Below are 10,645 nucleotides of genomic sequence, written 5' to 3'. Positions count from 1 at the left end.
GAAATGGAGGCCTTCCTGCAAACCTATAAGCTGCCAAGACTGAAACAGGAAGAAATTGACAACCTGAATAGGCCAATAACCATAGCGAGATTGAAGCAGTGATCAAAAACCTCCCAAAAAACAAGAGTCCAGGGCCTGATGGATTCCCTGGGAAATTCTACCAAACATTCAAAGAAGAAATAATACCTATTCTACTGAAGCTGTTTCAAAAAATAGAAACAGAAGGAAAACTTTCAAACTCATTCTATGAGGCCTGCATTACCTTAGTCCCCAAACCAGGCAAAGACCCCATCAAAAAGGAGAATTTCAGGCCGATATCTATGATGAATATGGATTCCAAAATCCTCAACAAAATCCTAGCTAACAGGATCCAACAATACATTAGAAGGATCATCCACCACGACCAAGTGGGATTTATCCCCGGGATGCAAGGGCGGTTCAGCATTCGCAAATCAATCAGTGTGATAGAACACATTAATAAGAGGAGGGAGAAGAACCATATGGTCCTCTTAATTGATGCAGAAAAAGCATTTGACAAAATACAACATCCTTTCCTGATTAAAACTCTTCAGAGTATAGGGATAGAGGGAATATTCCTCAAGTTGATAAAATCCATCTACAAAAAACCCACAGCGAATATCATCCTCAATGGGGAAAAGCTGAGAGCCTTTCCCTTAAAATCAGGAACACGTCAAGGATGCCCACTCTCACCACTATTGTTCAACATAGTACTAGAAGTCCTAGTAACAGCAATCAGACAACAAAAAGAAATAAAAGTTGTTCAAATTGGCAAAGAAGAAGTCAAACTCTCTCTTTTCACAGACAACATGATACTTTATGTGGAAAACCCAAAAGACTCCACCCCCAAATTACTAGAATTCATACAGCAATTCAGTAATGTGGCAGGATACAAAATCAATGCACAGAAATCAGTTACTTTCTTATACACTAACAACACAACCATAGAAAGCGAAATTAGAGAAAATGATTCCATTTACAATAGCACCAAAAACCATAAGATACCTCGGAATAAACCTAACCAAAGAGGTAAAGGATCTATACTCTAGGAACTACAGAACACTCATGAAAGAAATTGAAGAAGACACAAAAAGATGGAAAAATATTCCATGCTCATGGATCGGTAGAATAAACATTGTTAAAATGTCTATGCTACCCTGAGCAGTCTATACCTTCAATGCCATCCTGATCAAAATTCCAATGACATTTTTCAAAGGGCTGGAACAAACAATCCTAAAATTTGTATGGAATCAGAAAAGACCCCGAATCGCCAAGGAAATGTTGAAAAAGAAAAACAAAGCTGGGGGCATCACGTTGCCCAATTTCAAGCTATATTACAAAGCTGTGATCACCAAGACAGCATGGTACTGGCACAAAAACAGATATATAGACCAATGGAACAGAATAGAGAACCCAGATATGGATCCTCAACTCTATGGTCAACTAATCTTTGACAAAGCAGGAAAAAACATGCAATGGAAAAAAGACAGTCTCTTCAATAAATGGTGCTGGGAAAATTGGACAGCCACATGCAGAAGAATGAAACTCGACCATTCTCTAACACCATTCACAAAGATAAACGCAAAGCGGATGAAAGACCTCAATGTGAGACAGGAATCCATTAAAATTCTAGAGGAGAACATAGGCAGTAACCTCTTTGACATCGCCCACAGCAACTTCTTTCAAAATACATCTCCAAAACCTAGTGAAAGAAAAGCAAAAATGAACTTTTGGGACTTCATCAAGATAAAAAGCTTCTGCACAGCAAAGGAAACAGTCAACAAAACAAAGAGGCAACCCACAGAATGGGAGAAGATATTTGCAAATGACACTACAGATAAAGGGCTGGTATCCAAGATCTATAAAGAACTTCTCAAACTCAACACACAAAAAACAAATAATCAAGTCAAAAAGTGGGCAAAAGATATGAAAAGGCACTTCTCTTAAGAAGACATACAAATGGCTAACAGACACATGAAAAAATGTTCATAATCATTAGCCATCAGGGAAATTCAAATCAAAACCACATTGAGATACCACCTTACATGAGTAATATGGCAAAAATGGACAGGGAAAGAAACAACAAATTTTGGAGAGGTTGTGGAGAAAGGGGAACCCTCTTACACTGTTGGTGGGAATGCAAGTTGGTACAGCCACTTTGGAAAACAGTGTGGAGGTTCCTCAAAAATTAAAAAATAGAGCTACCCTATGATCCAGCAATTGCACTTCTGGGTATTTACCCCAAAGACACAGATGTAGTGAAGAGAAGGGCCATATGCACCCCAATGTTCATAGCAGCAATGTCCGCAATAGCCAAACTGTGGAAAGAGCCAAGATGCCCTTCAACAGATGAATGGATAAAGATGTGGTCCATATATACAATGGAATATTACTCAGCCATCAGAAAGGATGAATACCCAACTTTCACATCCACATGGATGGGACTGGAGGAGATGATGCTAAGTGAAAGAAGTCAAGCAGAGAAAGTCAATTATCATAAGGTTTCACTTATCTGTGGAACATAAGGAATAGCACGGAGGACATTAGGAGAAGGAAGGGAAAAATGAAGGGGGGGGAATTGGAGGGAGAGACTATGGACTCTGAAAGACAAACAGGGTTTTAGAGGGGAGGTAGGAGGGGGGATTGGTTAGCCCGGTGATGGGTATTAAGGAGGGCACGTACTGCATGGAGCAGTGGGTGTTATACGAAAACAATGGATCGTGGATCACACATCAAAAACTAATGATGTATTGGATGGTGACTAACATAACATAATAAAATTAAAAAGATAAAAGACTGATAATACGTTTTGGTAAGGTTGTAGATAAATCGGAACCCCCATACACTGCTGGTGGGAATGGAAATAATGCAGGCATTATAGAAAATAGTTTGGCAGTTCCTCAAAAAATTAAACATAGAATTATCATATAACCCAGCAATTCCATGCCTAAGTATATACGTCCCACAAAACAATATATATTCATACAAAAATTGTATATGAGGGGCATCTGGGTGGCTCAGTAGGTTAAGCACCTGCCTTTGGCTCAAGTCAAGATCTCAGAGTCCTGGGACCAAGCCCCATGTTGGGCTCCCTGCTCAGTGGGGAGTCTGCTTCTCCCTCTCCCCCCTCTCCTCATGGTCTCCTCTCAAATATATATATAATCTTTAAAAATTGTATGTGAACATTCATAGCAGCATTATTCATGATGGGCTAAAAGTGAGAACAATGAGTACAACTCATGTTCACCAACTGATGAAATGATACACAAAATGTGGTATATTTATTTATTGGCCATAAACAGTAATGAAGTACTGATACATGCTGTGACATAGATGAACCTTGAAAACATGCTGAAAGAAGTCAGTCTCAAAAGGCCACAATTAATAATCAAATTATATGATTCCATTTATACAGAATATCCAGAATTGGCAAATTCATAGAGGCAAAACGTAAATTAGTGGTTGTCTTAGAGTTGGTGGTGGGGATCATTGAGATGGAATAGTTGGGGGTGTCTAAATGGTATGGAGTTTCTTTTTGGGGAGATAAAAATGTTTTATTTTTTTTAAATGTTTTATTTATTTATTCCTAGAGTCAGAGAGAGAGAGAGAGAGAGAGGCAGAGGGAGAAGCAGGCTTCCCACTGAGTAGGGAGCCTGATGTGGGACTCGATCCCAGGACCCTGGGATCATGACCTGAGCCGAAGGCAGACGCTCAACCATCTGAGCCACCCAGGCGCCCGAGATAAAAATGTTTTAAAATTGTGGTGATGGCTGCACAAGACTGTAAATGTAGCAAAAATAACTGAATTGTACACTTTAAGTTGATGAATTGTATGTGTGTGAGCTGTATTTCAATTAAGCTGTTACCAAAAACATTCTCAAGTGTTCACCATTGTAGCCTTGGGCTTAGGGAGGTAGCTGTGGTCCCAGAGGGCTTTTCTTGGTGTTTGTGTTCTACTCTTACCTTCTAGCCTCGCTACACTTGCACACAGGAAATAAGGGGTCTAGGACCCATTATTATTATTATTATTATTATTATTACGTTTTGCTTTCCCATCAGTAGTGGAATTGTTTTGTTTTTCCTTCTCTCCTTTCACCAGCTACCATGGGTCTCGATGTGTACCCTGCAGGTAACAGTATTTTAAATACCATTTTAGGAGCTTAAGGCTTTGGTTTGAAATGACAAAAATGTCTGTGGCAGGGGATCAGGGGTGGTGAGGCTCTGTGCCCTTTCCACTGTGATTCCTAATCCCCTCCTCCATATCTGACTGCAAAGCAGGTGTGTGAGGGGGGGTTGCTCTGTTCCCCTGCCCTGTCACCAGTATTCTTGTGAGCACCTGCTGAGGTTCTGTGAAAAAGAGACTCCAAATGAACCCATGAGAGTAGCTGGAATAGCCAGCTCCTCTCCCTGTGCTCTGTCACAAGCTAGTCAGTTTATTTTGTCTCTCCTGGGAGGGGCCTATCCATCTCTGGTTACTCCAACTTCTCCAATGGGGTCAAGAAAAGGTATAATTTTTAGTTGATCCTGGTTTTTCTCATTGTTTATGGGATCTGTGCTTTTCTTTAAAAAATAAGATTTTTTATTTAAGTATAATTAACATACAATGTTATATTAATTTTAGGTGTGTAATACAATGATTCAACAATTCTATGTGCTACTCAGTGCTCATCAAGGTAAGTGATGAGCACTTTTTTTTTCTCATTAAACTTTTGTTTTAATGGGTCTCAAAATTCTTTTTCTATCTTTCTACTTCCCAGTGAAAGAAAAACTCATTTGTATCTTTTGTCACTACAAATAATTTCATATTAATCATCTATATACATATGTTCATGTTAACTGAGAATTTTTTCAATGGGAAGTATGACCAGAAGCAGGAATTCAGTGTGAAATGGTATTAGTATGTTTACTTTTTTTTGGCAGGGGGGATGTTGACTTTTATTTGTTTTTCTTTTTTCTTTTCTTAATTTTTTAAAAAAGATTTTATTTCTCTATTTGACAGAGAGAGAGCACAAGCAGGGGAAGCAGGAGAGGAAGAGGAAGTTTCCCCACTGAGCCGCGAGCCTGCTGTGGGGCCTGATCCCAGGACCCTGGGATCAGGACCTGAGCCCAAGGCAGACTCGCAACTGACTGAGCCATCCAGGCATCCTGGTATGTTTACTTTTAATTGCTCTTGCCAGATTTCTTTCAACATTCTACAAAGATGGTAACAATTTATGTTTTCATCTCCTATCTCTTCTAGCAATAAATACTGTTTTAAAAAATATTTGCTAATCTTAGTGGTATAAAGTTATATTTTGTGGTTATGTTAAGGTGAATTTACCTAATTAGTATTAATTTTGTCATTAAAATTTTCTATGCCATGAATTGCCTTTTCCCAATTTTGCCAACTTTTCTATAGGGTTGTTTGTATTTTTCTTGTATTTTAAAACAATCCTTGTGTATTTCAAATATAAGCAGTTTGTCAACTGTATTATTTTTTTCAAAGCTGATCATTTATTTTTTATTATGTATTTTGGCATATGAAAGTTTACATATTTACATATTTTAAATTTATTTATTTGTAGGCTTAGGTTTCTTGTTTGGTTTAGAGTGTCTTCTGTTCTTTAATTTTTTTTTTTTTACATATAATGTATTATTTTTTTCAGAGGTACAGGTCTGTGATTCATCAGTCTTACACAATTCACAGTGCTTATCATAGCACATACCCTTCCCAATGTCCATCACCCAGCCACCCCATCCCTCCCACCCCCCACCACTCCAGCAACCCTCAGTTTGTTTCCTGAGATTAAGAGTCTCTCTTGGTTTGTCTCCCTCCCTGGTTTCATCTTGTTTAATTTTTCCTCCCTTCCCCTATGATCCTCTGTCTTGTTTCTCAACTTCCTCATATCAGTGAGATCATATGAAACTTGTCTTTCTTTGATTGACTTATTTCACTTAGTATAATATTCTCTAGTTCCATCCACGTCGTTGCAAATGGCAAGATTTCATTTTTTTGATGGCTGCATAATATTCCATTGTATATACATATACCACATCTTCTTTATCCATTCATCTCTTGATGAACATCTTGGCTCTTTCCATAGTTTGGCTATTATGGACATTGCTGCTATAAACTTTGGGGTGCATGTATCCCTTCAGATCACTACATTTGTATCTTTGGGGTAAATACCCAGTAGTGTAATTGCTGGGTCTTAGGGTAGATCTATTTCCAACTTTTTGAGGAATATTCATACTGTTTTGCAGAGTGGCTGCACCAGCTTGCATTCCCACCAATAGTGTAGGAGGGTTCCCCTTCCTCTGCATCCTCAGCATCTTTAAATTTTTAACATGCAGTCTTCTAGATTTTCTGCTAAGAGTTTTATTGTCTCATTAAAAAAATAAATTTAAGTGTATAATCCATTTGTAATTTATTTTTGTATATAGTGTGAGGAAGGGATATAATTTTGTTTTCTTTTTAACATATAACTATTGTCCATGTATCCTTTAAAAATACATCATCTTTTCCCACTGAATTCAAATACCCCTTTGTCACATGTTCAATTATTATATTTTCTTGGATCTATTTTTGGATTTTCTGTTTGGTTCCCATAATCTATTTGTCCATTCCATATTAAGTGAAATTTTAGTATATTTTGATATCTGGTAAGGCAAATTCCTATACTACCTTTACTCCTGTTATTTTGCTTCATGATGTTCTTGTTTATTCTTAAGTATTTATTACTCAATATAAACATTAAGATACTTTTATAAATATCAAATCATATGATTTTAGTTTTCTTATATTTTGGTTAAATTCCTACAATGAGCATGAATTTGTTATTTATAACTAGCAAAAGATACATAATATAAAAGACAAAAAAACAAGGGTGAGAATATTGAGGGTAAATTCCCTGGTGCTTACTCTGGTCTACAAAACTAGATTAGATAATCACATTGTAGAATACAAGTGTTGAGGTAGATTAGGAGAATAAAGGAAAACATTCTGTGCTTTCAAAAGTTATGAGATCACAAAGCTGTACACATTAAGTGGCAAATGATATCAGATTCATATCCCATGGAACATTTTTGCAACATGAAAGGGGAAGTAATTTTTGGTTTCACACAGGGATTCCATGAATTGTGGTTTGCATGTCATCCTCATTCAGGCGCCAGGCTAATCTCTGTATTGTTCCAATTTTAATATATATGCTGCTGAAGCAAGTATGAATTGTGGTTTGATACTGCAGCTTGATTAGAGTGCCCAGGGTTTTGTTCCCAAGTTATGTTTCAAGGAAAACTAGTATCTCTCTCTTGATTCATAGAGGTGTTCTTTGCTCAAATGTATGTGGGAAATGCAGCTAATTTCTTTTTGCTAAGATCTTTGAAGATGTGCAGATAGTTTCATTTCACTCTATATTTCTTTTCTTTTTAAAGATTTTATTTATTTATTTGACAGAGAGAGAGATCACAAGTAGGAAGACAGGCAGTCAGAGGGAGAGGGAGAAGCAGGCTCCCTGCTGAGCATGGAGCCTGATGCAGAGCTCAATCCCAGGATGCTGGGATCATGACCTGAGCTGAAGGCAGACGCTTAACTGACTGAGCCACCCAGGCACCCCTCACTCTATATTTCTTGAATTTAACTTCACATGGAATCTTTTTTCTGAGTTTTTTTTTTTTTTCCTGAGACATATCTTGAATCTTTAATGGGACTTTCAGAAGATGCTTTGGAAGATGTTGGTCCTGGAAGAGATAGAGTGTGTACTTTCAGGTCAAATAAGCTCACTAGGTAATGGTTAAGGTGGAGTATGTCACTGCAGTCAAACTATATTTATGTTAATTATTTATGGCTAACAGAAAAAAAATTTAGAATCTCAGAAACATAAAGTTGATCTGAATTCTTGCTAGATTCATCTTTGGCCATAGATTATGCCTTGATTTTGGAAAGTAGAACAACTTTTAAGTAGTATAGTTAAAATTCTCTGTGCCCTTTCTAATAATGTCCTGATTAAGTCATCATTCATTTTTTATTTCTGTCTTGCATATTATTTTCCTTTGAGGCTGACAGTTGGTGTTTGGATCACTTAAAAACAAAACTTTTCCATGGTTTTTCCTCTTGTCAAATCTTATCCTTCTCTGGAGAGATACTCAGCATTATCTGAAAAGAGAAAATGCTCTCTGTGTCTCATTTTCCCAAGGCAATTAATAGTTAACTATCTTTGCCTTTAGCAGAGGTAGGAATATACATCGAGGAAGAAAAACTGTATGTACTTGGCTTCTTCTCTAACATTATCTTTTCCTTGCATATGGATAGCTGTTCTTCTGAGGAAATCAAGGCATTTGTGCAATTATTTTATACTTGTGTTTCAAAAAATGTGTATAGATTATGTTTATAAATACTATATACATACATTCACATGTAGACTGATCACTTAGCATTTATTCTAGTTTAAATTCCTGGGAGCTCAGACAAGGCAGGTTTTATGTGTAACAGCTGTGAGGTGTAGTAGATCTTTTGATATGAAGGTTGAAAATCAGTGTATACCTGGTTGTGCTGCTAAGAGAGCTATACTGATGAATCTATAAGGTCTTTTCTGCCTCTAAGATTTTCATCCTCCCAGGGAGAAAAGAATACTTTGTCAAGTGAAGGCAATTGCCTATACATGTAAAAAAAATGAGGGATGGCCGAATTAGCACTGGAACTCTGGCATTCTATTCCCTGTCTACAGTCTACAACTGTTCCATCAAAACATTTCTTTTCACTTAGTTTCTTTCCTTGTGGCTTGTGCTTTGGAGATGGGATAGATGAGAAAAGGTTATTGTTTTGAGATTTTTGAATTCAGATGGAATGGGTAATCAGCTAGTGACCAGAGGCTTCTGGAGGACCAGGAAAACTGGCACTACCAACGTCCCTGAGGCTTGACCACCTTCTGCTTGAGCAGATGGTAGGCAGAAACAACATCTTGAAAAGTTGAAGAAAGCCAAACTGGAAATGATCCCTGGAAGGCACTTTCAGAATGTAGTGGGGTCATTCACTATACCTCTTCTGTTACTTTGTGATATTTTCTACTTTTTCTCTTGCCCTTCATTGCCTAGAACACCCTCTACTTCATGCTTTGTAGGGCTGACTTCTTTTTGTTCCTTCGAAGCTTAGCTTAAATGACTCCTCTGTATGGCCTTCCTTGACGACTCAACTTTCTAGGTTGTTTTACCCTGTTATGCTCTACTACTCTATATTTTAAAGTCATTCAGAACATTCACCACAACATATAGTTACTGTATATTTTTGTTTGCTTTCTTGTTTATCTCTTTTTCCCTCTCCTACCAGATTGCAAAATCCATGAAGACTGAGACCATGTCTGTTTATTTTTCTGTGTGGTCAGTATGTTTTATGAATAAATATATTTTGTGAGGGGAGCCTGGATGGCCTAGTTGGTTAAGTGTCAGACTCATGATTTTGGCTTAGGTCATGATCTCAGCGTCCTGAGATTGAGCCCTGGATGAGGCTCCACACTCAGTGTGGAGTCTGCTTGATACAGAACCTGCTTGAGATTCTTTCTCCCTCTGTCCCTCCCCCTGCTCACACATGCTCTATCTTTCTAAAATAAACAAATAAATAAAATCTTAAAAAATATGCTTTATGAATAAATAACTCTAAAACCTATATTCATATAATTTTAAAATTAACAATACTATAGTCACTGGCAAAACACAGGTCACTTGGTAAAATACATAGTGGACACTAAATAAATGGTAGTGTAAAATGAGAAATTATTTTTAAAAATTAAAAATTGTAGCATGTATGATTGAAAATATGCAAATCTCTAAAAATGCTAAAAACAATAAGCACATGTTAAAATTACATTAGAAATCAGAAGACCAAAAAAGGAATAAGTCTGCTGCCCAGAGGTGTAAGGGAAGTTGTCAATATGTAATATAGATATACAATAAAGAAAGTACACTTCATTTTAATTTTTTTCTTCTCCTTCTCTATTTTGGATATTGACCTTTGAGCTAAATATAGGAGAACAGATATCCAAGTTTAGCAAAGAGACTATGAGAGAGTATCAAGCTGCTGTACAAATATTATGTTGTCTTGGCTATAATATATTTTATTCCGGGAAACAAGAAGATTAAAAAAGGAATCTAAAGACGTTCGACTTTGGGAAGATGGAATACATGTACTTTTTCCTATTCCTCCCACCAGGTAAACTAGATATGTTGAATATTATGTATAAAACAACCATGAGATTCAGAGAGATTGGAAGGAAAAAAAGTAGAATGGCTAGGGATCCCAGGTTGAGGAACAATACATGGAGAGTTCCCTAGGTTTTCAGTTTGCCTCATATGTCCCAGCCTAGAAGGAGCAACTTAAAAATGTGCACAGCTGTGAATTGTGTAAGATTGATGACTCACAGACCTGTACCTCTGAAACAAATAATATATGTTAAAAAAAAGAGAGAGAAGATGGTAGGAAGGGAAAAATGAAGGGAGGGGAATCGGAGGGGGACATGAACCATGAGAGACTATGGACTCTGAGAAAGAAACTGAGGGTTCTAGAGTGGAGGGGGGTGGGGGCATGGGTTAGCCTGGTGATGGGTATTAAAGAGGGCATGTTTTGAATGGAGCACTGGATGTTATATGCAAACAA

The 10,645-nt window shown here is 37.3% G+C and overlaps 1 non-coding gene across 1 annotated transcript; it reads right to left on the bottom strand.

Annotated features, from left to right (window-relative positions):
* Positions 1-7,117: 7,117 nt before the first annotated feature.
* LOC114198163 (U6 spliceosomal RNA) lies at positions 7,118-7,222 on the bottom strand. Its single transcript, XR_015767813.1, has one exon. It is a non-coding gene; the product is annotated as a U6 spliceosomal RNA (small nuclear RNA).
* Between the last annotated feature and the right edge of the window lie 3,423 nt (positions 7,223-10,645).

This window comes from Eumetopias jubatus, unplaced genomic scaffold (assembly GCF_037043125.1).
Source record: "Eumetopias jubatus isolate StellerSeaLion01/CBP00866 unplaced genomic scaffold, mEumJub1_p1.0 scaffold_2, whole genome shotgun sequence".
Classification (NCBI taxonomy): Eukaryota; Metazoa; Chordata; class Mammalia; order Carnivora; family Otariidae; genus Eumetopias; species Eumetopias jubatus.
This window is presented reverse-complemented; position numbering and strand designations above follow the sequence as displayed.